The sequence below is a fragment of the Periplaneta americana genome, chromosome 12 (genome assembly GCF_040183065.1).
Source record: "Periplaneta americana isolate PAMFEO1 chromosome 12, P.americana_PAMFEO1_priV1, whole genome shotgun sequence".
Lineage (NCBI taxonomy): Eukaryota > Metazoa > Arthropoda > Insecta > Blattodea > Blattidae > Periplaneta > Periplaneta americana.
In genome coordinates this window covers 16,932,163-16,946,659 of record NC_091128.1, presented here as the reverse complement: position 1 = coordinate 16,946,659, position 14,497 = coordinate 16,932,163, and the positions used below count along the sequence as shown (strand labels likewise).

Genomic DNA, 14,497 nt, shown 5'->3' with positions numbered 1-14,497 from the left:
CAATATTTTATTAATAGCTTTCCCATATGTGTAAGAAATGCACTCGCACAAAACAATTTTTGTTAAAAGTATGGCTTTAGATTATTTCATTCTCACATCTTCAGTTAATTTTAACTACTTTATCTACGTGTTTGCAATAGTGTTTAATTTAGTATGCATTCAAATTTTATTCATGTTATGATTGAATGGAAAAGCACTGTTGCAGTTATTGACTAATTACATATATTAATACTAATTATTAAATGCATCTGTTAAGTAACCAATTGCAGTATCTTTTGCAAAATCTTGAATGTTTAAGTTGTCAATAATATTTCTGTACTATATACTATAATACGTTAAAAGAATTTGCAATAGATTTGGGATCCTCTACTTTATAATCATTGGTTTTTAGTGAAAAAATATTTTCTTTCTTAGGATATCTACAAGTTTAAATTTAATAATATTCCGAATAGATTTAATTGCATTATCTGAATTTTGTACTTTTCTATTCAAATATATTCTATTTCCCTCTTTCATAATTTTTGATAAATTACACTGTACTCCTTGCAGTATTTAAGAACATGAGGATCATTACATTGCAACTCATTACATATAGATTCTTCTTTTTAATACATGAGATTTTGAAGTCCCTGCGTTATCTACATGTTTTTACTTTTGAATTTTTTCACAACATTGAGTGGAGAAAATCCACTGAAGTAATTATGAAATTAAGTGAAAAATGCAATACATTAACTCTTAATATCAGTAGTACCAGTATCATATACGTTTTTCCAAGATTCATTTTGTAGACATAAATGTAAATAATCATTAGATACAACATTTACGATCCTTTCTTAGTTTTTAAATTAATATTTTGAAATTGTTCAGTGACATTGGAAACACTTAGGATTTGTTTATCATGTTCAGACAAGCCATTGATTATAGGTTCTGTCGAATACTAATTCAGTCTAATTCTGTGTACAAAACATTTATCAATGGCTGTGCTACTTCAGCTTAGATTTAATTTGATTAGTTTCGCAACAGTTGGACTTCCTGTTATATCCTGTTATTTAGATATTTAATTTAGGGTTGATTTATTAACTCTTACTATGCAAGATGCCTCTTATTTCAATAATTCTACATCACGTTAAATAGTCATTGTCTACACTAAAGTATTATCGTCATCCCTCATTTCTCATCGTAATGGCGAACCGACGTGACATGAGACAGCGAGTTATAGCTCTAGTTGAGACTGGATATGGGGCTAGATCTGCTGGCCGTTTGGTCGGTGTTCCTGGAAGTACAGCCGCGAGGTGGCTTATCGTTACCAAAATTTAGGGGAGGTCGAAAATCGCCCTATTCCTGGGTGTCCGCGGATTTCTTCATTGGAAGAGGATGCTCTCTTATTCGAGACAGTTCGACAGGACCCCTTTCTGACTGCTAACGAAATAAGAGCAGTATCTAACTTTCCCGGCTCTTCACAGACTGTGATCAGCAGGTTGAGGAACCGCGGTATTAGGAGCCGGAGGGCTGCGCAAATGGAAATATTGGGGGAAGCACAAGCTGTCGACCGTCTTGCCTTCGCTACCAATCGAGTGGATTTCGATTGGAGAAATGTAATTTTCTCCGACGAAACAACCATCTCGAGTGATTACGAAGGTCCTGTCCGTGTCTATCGTGAGGATGGTCTCCGACATGACCAGCGCTATGTGCACCGACGTGAAAGATCGGGGCGCTTTAGCATATCGTGTTGGGGGTGGATGTCTTACGATGGGCCTGGCGTTATAGAAGCATCTATGGCCGGTTTAATGCGGGAACTTACGAGCACATTCTGGAAAATATATTCCTTCCCTCCGCCCGAGAACATTTTCCCGAAGGAACATTGCTCTTCCAGCAGGATAGCCATCCCGTGCACTATGCTGCAAGCATTCAAAGGTGGTTTCAAAGGAGACTCGAGATCGAAATCATTAATTGGCCTCCGAAGTCACTTGATTTGAATGTCATCGAAAATTTATGGGTGGAATTGAAAAAGAGAAGGATAGTCCCTATGCCCACCGACGCCCTCGAAATCGAGACGAATTGTGGGATCAAGTTGTTGACACGTGGGAAGATCTCGCCGGGGATCAGAACTTATTTCACAATCTCGTGACATCCATGCCGGATCGACTTAGATCTGTAATAGAAGCTGATGGCATGTGGACAAGATTTTAAGTTAACAGGTCTATTTTTGTTTCTTATGATTTTTGTTTGAGGAAGAATACTTTTAACTTCCAAGTAAGTTTTATTTTATTTTTTGACGAGGTTCAGCCAACTTGTAAAACCCAGAAATTGGGCATAAATTATTCCATATTTTTCGACAAATTAGACAGTCGAGGAACTCTGAACAAATTAATTACACCTCAAAAAAAAAGTTTTACCCGGGATCGAACACGAGACGTTTCGGTTATACAGCGGAACCAACACGCTACTATATGAGCTACCGAGACAAGACAGTGATAGCAGCAGTCCAGAATGTAGATCCCTTAGCAGGCATTTGCCATTCGGTACAGTGAAGCAATGATATTTTGTGACTCGAGCTATGTTGTGAAATCCTGGCCTTAAATGGCAGTCTTCTTCGTGATCCTTATTCTGGTCCTTGTCCTTGTTGTGGTCCTTATAACAATTCTTGTACTATTTCTCATGTTATGTATCGTTACGTCGATATCGAGTGAACCGCGCTGTAGAACTTTAACTTCCGACGACCAAGAATCGTCTCATTCTTTTTAAGGGTAACTGTACATACTGTATGCTGTGAACAGACATTTTCTGTTACGAAACTTCTAAAAAATCAACAAGATTGAGGATGAGTGACAATCTGAGAAACATTTTGCGTATATCTGTTGCTAATAATGTATTCATCCCGACTTCAAGGGCATAGTAAAATCGAAATGAATCAAGAAACTGAAAGTGGCAGGAACGTTAACATCACTGCTGTATTTGAATTAGAGAGCTTCAGAACAGCGCTTAAAACCGGTTTATATTTGACCGGTCACACAACAACCGGCGAGGTTGAGCATCGAACCGAATATCCGCCTTTCAAGAGGTTGCGCCTGATGTCTTGCTGGCTAGACAGAACCACAGATATATAGGACAGAACACCAAGTGCACTTCATCTTACAGGAACACTGATGACATTTTCAAACTACACTAATGGAGTAAAAATTGAAGGAAATATACTTTTCCTAATTAAAAAAGTGTTAGATTGGAATAAGATCATCATTGATTGGACAGTTTGGCACATTTATTTTCATAACTAATATATAAATCAACTAATGGACATGGTAACAAAGGAAATAAGCATAAAGCTTAGATAAAATCTCACATGTAAACAAATACAAGAATAAAATAAATTGCAGTCACTTACAAAATAGAGGAGCAAATAAGTACTCACTATTTTAACGTTCATACTTTAAACTCAAAACGCATTGGTTACCTCTGGAAGAGTAGGTGTTAATATAGCCAATATATAGTCTTTTAATTAGATTTTTAAGTGGAGTATTATTATTTTACTAATAAATTATTTTTAAGGAGATAAAGTTGTTAATAAAAATAAAAGCACCCTCGAGCTCTAATGAGTGCAGCTTCATGATAAGTGCTGTTCAATTCCTGGATTGCTGAATGAATGAATGAATTAATTAATCAATTAATTAATGAAGTCGGCCTGGTTGGCTCAGCTGCTATAGCGCTGCCATTCTATGCCCGAGGTTTTGGGTTCGATCGCGGGCCAGGTGGCTTGTAAAAGATCTCCTGCGGGACAAAGTTCCGGCGCACCAGCGACGCTGATATAACCTCGGCTTTTGCGAGCGTGGTTAAATAAAACATAATATTTTGGATGGATGGATTAATTAATAAATTAATGCAATCAATCAACCAACCAATGCGGAGAGATTCGGAAATATCAACTGAAACGTACACGATGATAATCGCGTCCTTCCAACAATTCTTGGAACTCAATATTATCTGTCTTTCATGATCCAGAATCGTCCATCCGAGAAAGAATCGGACATTATTACTCCGAACATTGGACTACTCTGCGAGACGGAAGAGCTTCGCGTACTGTCTATAGCGTCAGGCGTTCAGTAGCAATATATCATTCCTACGTTTCGTAACTGGTTGTGCACGACTCTAATTTGAATGTCTTCGACCTCATGTGGAGCTTCTCCAACCGCCCTCCAGTATCTCACTGCATCTGTACTGAGAATAATAACACATTAAAAAGATGGTTTTCTTGCCGCTGCTTTGTGGCACAGAAGTTCTAACTCACTCATTTATATTGCGTAACACAACTTCGGAATTCAGCGTAATGGATGTACCGAGGACTGACGTTCTTCTGCTTAAGTAGAAAATTCTCGTGGTGTGATTTGTAAATTTTATTTATATGTACCCGAACGGCTCTATAGATGATCCTGATCATAACCCAGATACAGGCTATGTTTTTTTTTTTTTTTTTTTTGCTTTAACAACATCTTAGGTTATTTAGCGTCTGAATCAGATGACGATGATAATGCCGGTGAAATGATTCGGGGTCCAGCACCGATAGTTACTCAGCATTTGCTCATATTGGGTTGAGGGAAAACGCCAGAAAAACCTCAACCAGGTAACTTACCCCGACCGGAAATCGAACCCGGGCCACCTGGTTTCGCGGCCAGACGCGCTAACAATTACTCCACAGGTGTCGATGTTACGAACAGCGATCGACAGGTATGTTTTAATTAGTATGTGATTAGGAAACATCGTGTGTTGTGCATCATGGAATGTGTGTGCATAAAGTAGAAACACATAAGCCTCCTCTCTTTCAGTTTTCAGGATTAAGTCTTTCACGGGGAGATGAACTCTCGCCTGAAAAACGAGACAGGATTCGAAAGAGAGAGGGAGAGGGAGAGAGAGAGGGGGGAGTGTGAGAGAAAGAGAGAAATGAAAATAATAGAAATAAAAGAAAATGAAAAGTGAATTTAGGCCTTGAACATAAGAGAGCTCATAGAGAAAATGCGATTCCAAGAATACAACTTTGGCCACCAGGTGAGTGCCAAACCAGTACTGGAATACGTTAAATCAGAGGCTGAATTCTTTTTGGGATATGGGAAGCCATCTTGTCCACAACACGCACTTGTTTCAGGCAATAAAAATGTAAGCAATAAAGAAATCGTAAGTAAACATTGTTCAGACTTACATGTAGGGTTATTTCTAATACTGTGGTCTTAGAAATTTCTATGACTATTCTATTATTTTTGTATCTTCCAATACAGGTACGTGAAGAAAAGGAAATCGCGACGAATTGTGTTCTTTATGCATACGGTGAAAGGAGTTCAAACAAATGTATGAAAACGTATGTTCGCTTCTTCAAAGACTACATATTAGCTGTAGTGGAATATAGACTATCCAGAAGCAGATTAAAGATGTCAGCACAGCGTCGCGTAGTGACCAACGCAACGAGAGACACAACAAATATTGAACAGAATCTGTAGAAACTTTGATAGATCAACTATCATAAATATCAAAGCCACTAAAGTAGGCAACAGATTTCACATACATTATATTTAGATTGTGATGTTACCATTAAGGCCCTCTTCTCGGGGCACTATCGTAAGTGGTGTGAAGGAAAGTGAAACCACAAGAGAATTCCGACAAATTCCGGCGAAAATGTTAATATTGGTTTTAAGTTACAGAACTCAGATAAATTTGTCACTTGCAATAGAATCAATATTCATACAGGCCTAAAAAAAGTAAACCAGAGATGTATGAGTTCTATCTGCACTTCAGACACAAAGACAAGTACATCTATAAAAGACAACTAAAGCCCGAAACAAAAATTAAGAAACTATCTCGAGACGCTCTGCATAAATCTGAAAAATATGAAGTAATGCATTGATATGATTCCATTAATTTGTAACACTCAACGTAAATATTGCATAATATTTTGTTTCAAAGTAAAAGTATCGGTATAAGATCTTCAACCAAATATAAAACCTCAGCGTTTCTATAAGATCACCAGTCTTTTACAAATAATCTACTCCCTGATAGAATACTGTTCAAATTTAATATCGGTAGAGACAGTAGTAGCAATATCAGTACTTCAGTTATTACAGCACTCACTTCCAACTCAATGTTCTGTGACGTCACAGCGAGCTTCTCGCGTTCTCCGTAGCAATCCAGATAGACTCTCAAGTCCTGACCTGATCGAAGCTGTGGAGTGTGGCAAACCAGTTTAACTTAGCGTTTACAGTACCTAATAAGTAATAATAGGAACGAGACAGGTACACGCTACTATACTTAAATAATTTTGGTATCTTTCTGATATATTTAATGTACCTAAATTCATGTAGACTTATTTTTAGACTGAACTATAGTCCTGGGCGGCTTGGCATTTGATTAAAACCCTTTGAGTAAACCCTAGCTAAATGGAGTTATTTAGTAGATAGGCATATTTTACTGATGTAGAAAGTCACCTGATATAACCTAGATAACAGAACTACCTACATGTCTTTAAATAATTTTATATCATATTTTCTAGGTTGAAGATATAAATGAAAGTGCAAGTAATTGCACCAACCCTGAAATTTCTGCAGTGTCTCCCAAAATAACTATTTCCGTTCAAAGTGAAGTTGATTTATCAGCTCACAATCCTAGGAAAGAAAGATGGAGGAAATTGTAATGACTTAAAAACGGCGTGTACAAAGTGAAGTATCCTCATTGTCATCTGTAGGAGAAAACAGTCGTGATTCTCAGCTTGCGGGTGGAAATAGCGGCAAATTAAAAATTTATGTGATATGTTTTTATCTACCGTAAAGATTGTGAAAATTCAAGTGGATTTACGGGATCGTAGCAAGAAAGGAATGTGATACCCAAAGGAACTGAAAACTGTGGCCCTAAGGAAGTTTTTAAGTCCTAATGTTTATAAATGTATGGAGTACTACAGTTGTCTACAACGTGCTTAAGACAAATGACAGAAAAATGGCAGTGCTCTTCTGCCCCAAATGAATTTATATTTTCTGGTGTAAAGTTGAAAGTGAGTAATTTAAGTGAGATAGAGAAATATTGCTTTAATTTCAGATGAAATGTCATTTTTTACTTCATGACGTAGATGGGAGGATAATATTAAAATGGATTTGAGAGAGGTGGGATATGATAGAGACTGCATTAATCTTGCACAGGATAGGGACCGATGGCGGGCTTATGTGAGGGCGGTAATGAACCTTTGGGTTCTTTAAAGCCATTTGTAAATAAGTAAGTATCGGATGGAATAGTAGGGTTAAGTAATACAGGTACTGTACAATGAAATGTGTAGACCAATCTATGTTTGGCATGAACTGGTAGGTCCACAACGTAGATTCTACATATTTGTAGTTTCTTCATAAATTAATGGGAATTTAAAAAAAAAAAAAAAAAAGAGAGACAAAAGACACTGCCCGTTTAAGTATGGTATTCCTTGCATACCGTGTATAATATGAAAATATGTACATATAATTAGTATCATTGTTACGCTATTATTATTACTACTACTACCACCACTACTACTGTATTTTTCTATTATGTATAATAACTTTAATTTTGTACCTAATACTTTTTCATATTTGCATTTCTTTGTATTACTGGTATGTATACCCAGATCTGATTTCAATACTGCTGCCAGCACGGCTTCATAATAATCGAAGGAACCGATATCTACTTTTCTTTCAGTAGCCTATATTACTCATTCTCTTCATTACACTATTAGACCTATACATACAACCAGAGCTAGTAGCTCTGACAATCCACGATCTGCCACAGCTCCGAGATCGACTCTGACTATTCCTCCGGGCCCCTTCTCAGAGAGGAAAAGCGTACTCCGACGTCACAACTCGACCAGTTGGTAATGACTGCATTACAGCGACCTTCTCTATTGCAGAGGCTATTCAGTGTCCAATTTCAATGTATATGCCCAAAGTACTCTGACAGGTACAGATTTCTTTTACATGTCGGAAATCTTCTGCACGGACGTCCCAGCCTTACTTCCCTCTCAGAGGAAACCATGCTGCAGGCTTCAAGCATCGGTCGGATCTGCATATTTTTCATTTCATTTCTTTTCACTTAATGTATTCCATATAACTTATTTTAGCATTTGAGCTTTAAGATGTGAAACAAGTCAAGATTTCACAAGATTTTTTTTTTTTTTTTGCAAGATGAAGTGAGCCGAGGATTCGCCGTAGATTACCTGGTATTTGCATTATGATTGGGCAATACCTCGGAAAAATCCCAATCAGGTAATCAGCCCAAACTGGAATCTAATTCAAGCCCTAGCGCAGCTCCAGATCACCAGGCTACCGAGTCTGCCGACTGAGCTACGTTGGTGGCTCTACAAAAAATATACAGTAGACCTACATAGCATACGTCCACACCTGTGGAGTAACGGTCAGCGCGTCTGGCTGCGAAACCAGGTGGCCCGGGTTCGAATCCCGGTCGGGGCAAGTTACCTGGTTGAGGTTTTTTCCGGGGTTTTCCCTCAACCCAATACGAGCAAATGCTGGGTAACTTTCGGTGCTGGACCCCGGACTCATTTCACCGGCATTATCACCTTCATATCATTCAGACGCTAAATAACCTAGATGTTGTTACAGCGTCGTAAAATAACCCAATAAAATAAATAAATACATAGCATACAAACCTCAAAAATTATTCATCTTTTGAGCTATACATGTATATATTAATGGGTAAACTTCAATAAATTCGGTAGGCTAGTTAATGTACTAGAAGCAGAATTAATTATTATACTGCAAAACGTGCTAATCTGCAAATATCAATTCAATCTTTACTGTCAACTTGAAATATTTCTCTCCTTTTTTACAAAGATACTGAAAGTCATTTCTATCCAAAGAAATTATTATATTTACCCTATATGGAAAATTTCTGCAGACAACGAAAGGCCGTCTCTAATATAAAAAGCTTATTCGCAAAACAAATGGGCCAGTTGAGTAGATTAATCACAAAATAGATGTAATATTAGCATTCCTACACATCTGTATAGTCTGTATGTGTTCCCATATCATCATCATCATCATCATCATCATCATCATCATCATCACAAAGTGATGGTGTGGTCAAGTCACTGTCATTTAATATTAAATGTAGGCGTCACTTAGAATGATGGCTGAGCGGCTGTATCTTCGTAGTCAGTGCACTGTTTATTTGTATGTGTTTATTAGAACTGGAAATGGGCAAACACGCGATGGCACTGAAGACATAATTACACAGAATAATTGCATTTAATAATAATAATAATAATAATAATAATAATAATAATAATAATAATAATATTTTAAAGTAACTAATTACTTAAAGTAAAAGTAATTTGCCTTTACAACTTCCATATACATACATTACATACACAGCCTACATTACATGCATTACATACATACATACATATTATAATTTACATTCAGTCAAATATTTATTAATTCATAATTTTCTGCAAACCCAACTGTCTCTAATCTTTCCTACACCCTGCCTTCCTCTGAGTCCCCGCACATGATGCATATTATCTTGATGTCGTCTATCACCTGATAGTTTCTTCTTCTCCGAACTCTTCTCCCGTTCACAATTCCTTCCAGTGTATCCTTCACAAGGCAGTTTCTTCTCAGCCAGTGACCCAACCAATTCCTTTCATTTCTCTTCCTGACAAGTTTCAGCATTATTCTCTCTTCACTTACTCTTTCCAACATAGCCTCACTTCTTCTTCTGTCTGTCCATTTCGCACACTCCATTCTTCTCTTTGGCACTGATACTCTTTCACTTCACTCCCATCTCACTCACTGCACTGGCACTATGGCACACTTCACTGACGCTATACGAGTAGAACACATTTCACTGACACTATAAACTTTTCACTGATCAAAAAATTTCACTATCCCTATATATTGTGATCATTGCAATCACTTTAATGATTACAGACCAACTAACCAGATAAAAAGGCTATCCAGACGATTTTACGGCGGTATTTTAATATCTCTCAGATGGAAGTTTCAGTCACAACTGAATGCGGAAATTTCATACGAATTTCAATACCAGAATATAAACACTGTTGACTACAAAAATGCAGAAAAGGATTTTTTTGAAGTAGGCTACTGCAACAGACAGATTGCGGCTCGATTTACGAGCTACGTCGTTCTACATAATAATAGTAGGCCTATGGTAAGTTCTAAGACGCTGTTTTTCTGAATGTCACGTGTTACGGTAATCAAGTGATACGTCAACACTTTTCTCATACGGTCCGTACTTTCTTCCATCGAAAAGGAAAAATTATACATCCCGTGGTAATAGAGTATCTCGAAATACTTTTTTTAATTACTGTGTTTATTGTATCGTTGAAAGGCATTCATCTCTAAACAGATTTCCCACAGGAACGTAACCAGTCAATACTTAAAAAAAACTTACCTTGCAGTCGACGTCGACAGAGCTGGCTCATGATGGGGACGCTTACCTGCAAAAAACAAAACAAAACATCTCACATTAGTCTTATACGACAATATACTACCACTGCCACCACCATTATTATTATTATTATTATTATTATTATTATTATTATTATCATCATTATTAATATTATTATCATTATTATTATTATCATTATTATTATTATTATTATTATTATTATTATGTTTCTAATGCTTTGTTATTCGAGCTATAACGCTTTTGGAGTAATGACGCAATTATTATTATCAGCTACCCCATGTCGCCGAAATTGCACCAACATGCACACACGTAGACAGCGTGCTCAACATCACGAATCACTCATTGTATATATTTTAATATTTAATTGTATTGAATTGCAGAATTGACTGAACATGACTTGGAAATCATGAGTTTGACAGTGACGATAGCGTGAAAGATAAAGCATACGTACCTGGTGAAAACGACAATGGCATTTCCTCAGAAAATGATTCTGATGAGGTTTGTATTTCAAAATTATACATATTATGTATTAAAAATGGGTAGGTCAAGTAGTTATTACTGTTTTATACCTCCAATTGGTTATACTCTTATACCGTAGTTTCAAACACCGTAAGACGCAAAAATATGAAGTGGTGACATCCCAGTGGCTGGTGGAAAATAGATAAAGCAACGTGGAAGAGGAGCATTAGCAAGGAGCGAGTAGGGGTACAGTAAAAATGAACCTGGTAAGTGGAAATGCAACAAAGACAGTGGAAAACGACAAGTGAAGCCAACATTTTAAATATTTCCACTCTACGACGAATAAAATCAGAGGATGTCCAGAGATACTACAACAGAAATACGCCATAGATCATACACGTTGCATTATCATTTTTTAATTAATGATAAAATGATTCATGTTCGTAAGACCATATTTCTTAACACACTCTGAATTGGAGAATGGCGTGTGAGGAGTTGGGTGAAAATTGGATACGGGTTAAGTCCACTATCTGGTTCTCATAACTAGGCATATTATTAATTATTACCACTTTAAACTCCAGTTTTATTTTTGTTTCATATTTCATGTATTTTTTTGTCTATACAGATGTTATAATTTGTTTTTACTTATTAGGCCTACATTATTATATGATTTTCAATAAATATAATGTTAATAAACAAGAGAATTGTGTTTAGAATTATTAGCACTATAATAATGCTCCCACCAATTTCCTTTCAAAACCTAGTAAGTCCATTTTTGGTTGGGAAGTTAAGAAACAAAATCATGCAGCCTAATTCCATTTATGGCTCAAAATGAAACAGCAATAGAAAATCAGATACGTCATCATCAAGAAGACTGATTTTATTGCAACATCGCAGTGTTTCGTTAAGAATGCGTAACAGCCTCGTTATCTAGATACTTTCTTGCTTCCTTGTAAAATTTTGTTTCTAGGAGTTATGAAGTTCTGATCATCATGCGACATGCAAGACATTCAGTCTAAACTAAACGGCCTGTCGCAGATTCGTAAATTCAAAGCATGCGAAAAGCTTAAGCTAACCTAACTTAACCTGTTTCAACTTCCTGCACTTCTCCGCCAGCCACCACTTTCACAGCAATTTCCGACCCTCATTTTCAGTGTGAAATTGGCATCGGATTTTTTTTATAATAGCTATGACTCGACTAGAAGCCAAGAATGAATATACAATTGCACCTTAACGTGATACGCAATAATTCAGAAAACCCTAAACTAACCAAACTTAATCTAATCTAATCTAACCTAATCTAAGCTGTAACCTAACAAAACATAACTTTAAAAAATCCAGTGTACACTGGCGTGAAACTTTCCTAATGTCACGCTTAGTTATGTTGGTAAGGCTGAAGAAGCAGCTGTACAACAATAGAGGTTTATTGACGGAGTACGATTGGAACTATCTCTGCGCTAGTTTAGCCAAAATTAATTGACCTGGAAACCTACTCGCCCTCAAATTATTATTGTTATTGTTTAGTCAATTGTCCGAAGACAGGTCTGAACCTCAAGTGATACCAGCAAGACACCACTTATGAGACAACTAGGCCAGGAGATAATGAGGTAGGATGGTCAGTTCCCTTCCCTCTCCATTACATACATCACCGATTAGCTACAAGTACACTAATCAGACTTCAGATGCATACAAACAATTTTTATTTCTCTGACAGAAATCGTCAAGTGAGATGTACTGCCTGTTAATAGATGTACATAGCCTATCAGCCAGAACCTCAATCAGAGGCAAAATTAGTATTGCTGGTATTAAAAGGAAAATGTAAAAAATTACATTATTGACCCTCCTATAGTTTATATACATACCCCATTATCTCGTGGCTTAGTTTCCTCTTGAGTGATTCCTGATTGGTGTCACTCATGAGGTTCAGACCTGTCTTCGGAGAGTTGCCCAAGTAACTACAACTACAACTACTAAGCTGATAATGGAAACCCAAGCTTATGGTGTGTTTATACCCTTCGATAAATTACAGCAAGTTTTCTGTCGACAGACGCTGCGAATATTAATCAAAATTAGCCTAAGCTATGGAACCTACGTGCCTTAACATCACATTGAATGTATCATTAATAATAATTTGTTGCAATATTCTCAGACCGAAAAAGTTGCTTTGATTTTTTGTACTATGTTAATCTAACAATAAGTAAAACTTAGCATAGTGACAAAACATACTGAAAGCATATGGACATACTTAAATAAGAGTGTTCACTAGGATGTAATAAAGGCGTTCCATTCTAAAGCTATAAATTGACATATAAACACACACATGCACCACAACCATTCATTTTGCGATGCTGCTAACGAATTAAAGTTGGAAATCGAGTCTATGCCTTTTGTATCACACGACAGAATGATGCATTGCGTCTATACTTCGTTCCATAATGTCTGAGAGGAGCAGTAAACATTGCCAACAGAGCAGGAGGGACGTATATTGTTACACAACCAATGGAATGAGATCTATGCCATTGGTTGAATAGCAGTTATACTTCTCTCCACCTCTGCCGGTAACTTTCACATCTAGTGTCAGACATTATGGAACGGAGTATACTCAAAGAATAAAGTTCTATGACGGCGCAGAGTGGAGAAGGTGAGTTACACAGTAGACTACATAAAGCACTGGACACACCTGCTGAATTCCCAGCAGAGCTTCATGGCTGCAACACGTTTTTGGAGTTTCAGAAAATATTATGCATCACTGAAAGCATCTATCGGTAAACGACAGTCAACACGCAACGCACTTCTGCACCGGTACACAACAACTAACTACACTGCTGTCCGCAGAGTCTCTAGACAACTCGAGCGCCCCCAGCAGCTGGCGAGGTAAGTGGAAGGTGCGAGAGGTCAACAATCATAGTTACGTCATACAAAAATTCATATTCATTCAGTCATTCTGAAATGAAGTACATAATCTTGCTATTCTATTTACGTTATGAATATGTTATATTCATGTATTAATTTAAATAAATTCATACGTATTAAGGTTCGTTTAATGTCTCTAGATTGTTATGCAGCTACAGACGGTTTGTTTCCTCTGTCCTGTGCACTCATAAGCCTAACACGGGCAGAGTGAACATGACTCCGATTATAATATGAAATGGTCATTAATCCGCGTTCTTTACATATATAGTAGCTTACGTACATATTTAAGTAACAAAAATGTTATAATTATTGTGATAGCAGACAAAGTTGCTCTCTGTCAGCCCTATTATACATCTGTTGAATCATTCGACGCTGGCGTTTGACAGTACATGGATCCATCACACTCGAAGGAAATAACGCTCTGTATCAGCCCTGCACACAACGGAGAAGTGAAAAGTAACTCAGAAGTGCTTTTCGATTACACTGCCTTACAAACAAACGGACATTAGGCACTGTGCACCGGTGATAGATTTCAGGCGACCAGCGAAAGCCGAAATTTCGTAAAAGCCTTATACAGGGTCATCATTTTATTTTTACTAACATTTTTAATACTAACTTGACTATACCTCTGGATCAACGCTGTTTGCTATCCCCTTCCACGACTGGAGTTCGATGATACTGA

General features: G+C 37.1%; 1 long non-coding RNA gene across 1 annotated transcript in view; it reads right to left on the bottom strand.

Moving 5' to 3' along the window:
* LOC138710017 (uncharacterized) overlaps nt 1-13,707 on the bottom strand; it is a 42,568-nt gene extending 28,861 nt beyond the window's left edge. Inside the window, exon 1 of the long non-coding RNA XR_011335019.1 lies at nt 13,583-13,707. This is a non-coding gene — a long non-coding RNA (uncharacterized lncRNA). The remainder of the gene's footprint in view (nt 1-13,582) is intronic.
* Nucleotides 13,708-14,497: the final 790 nt, after the last annotated feature.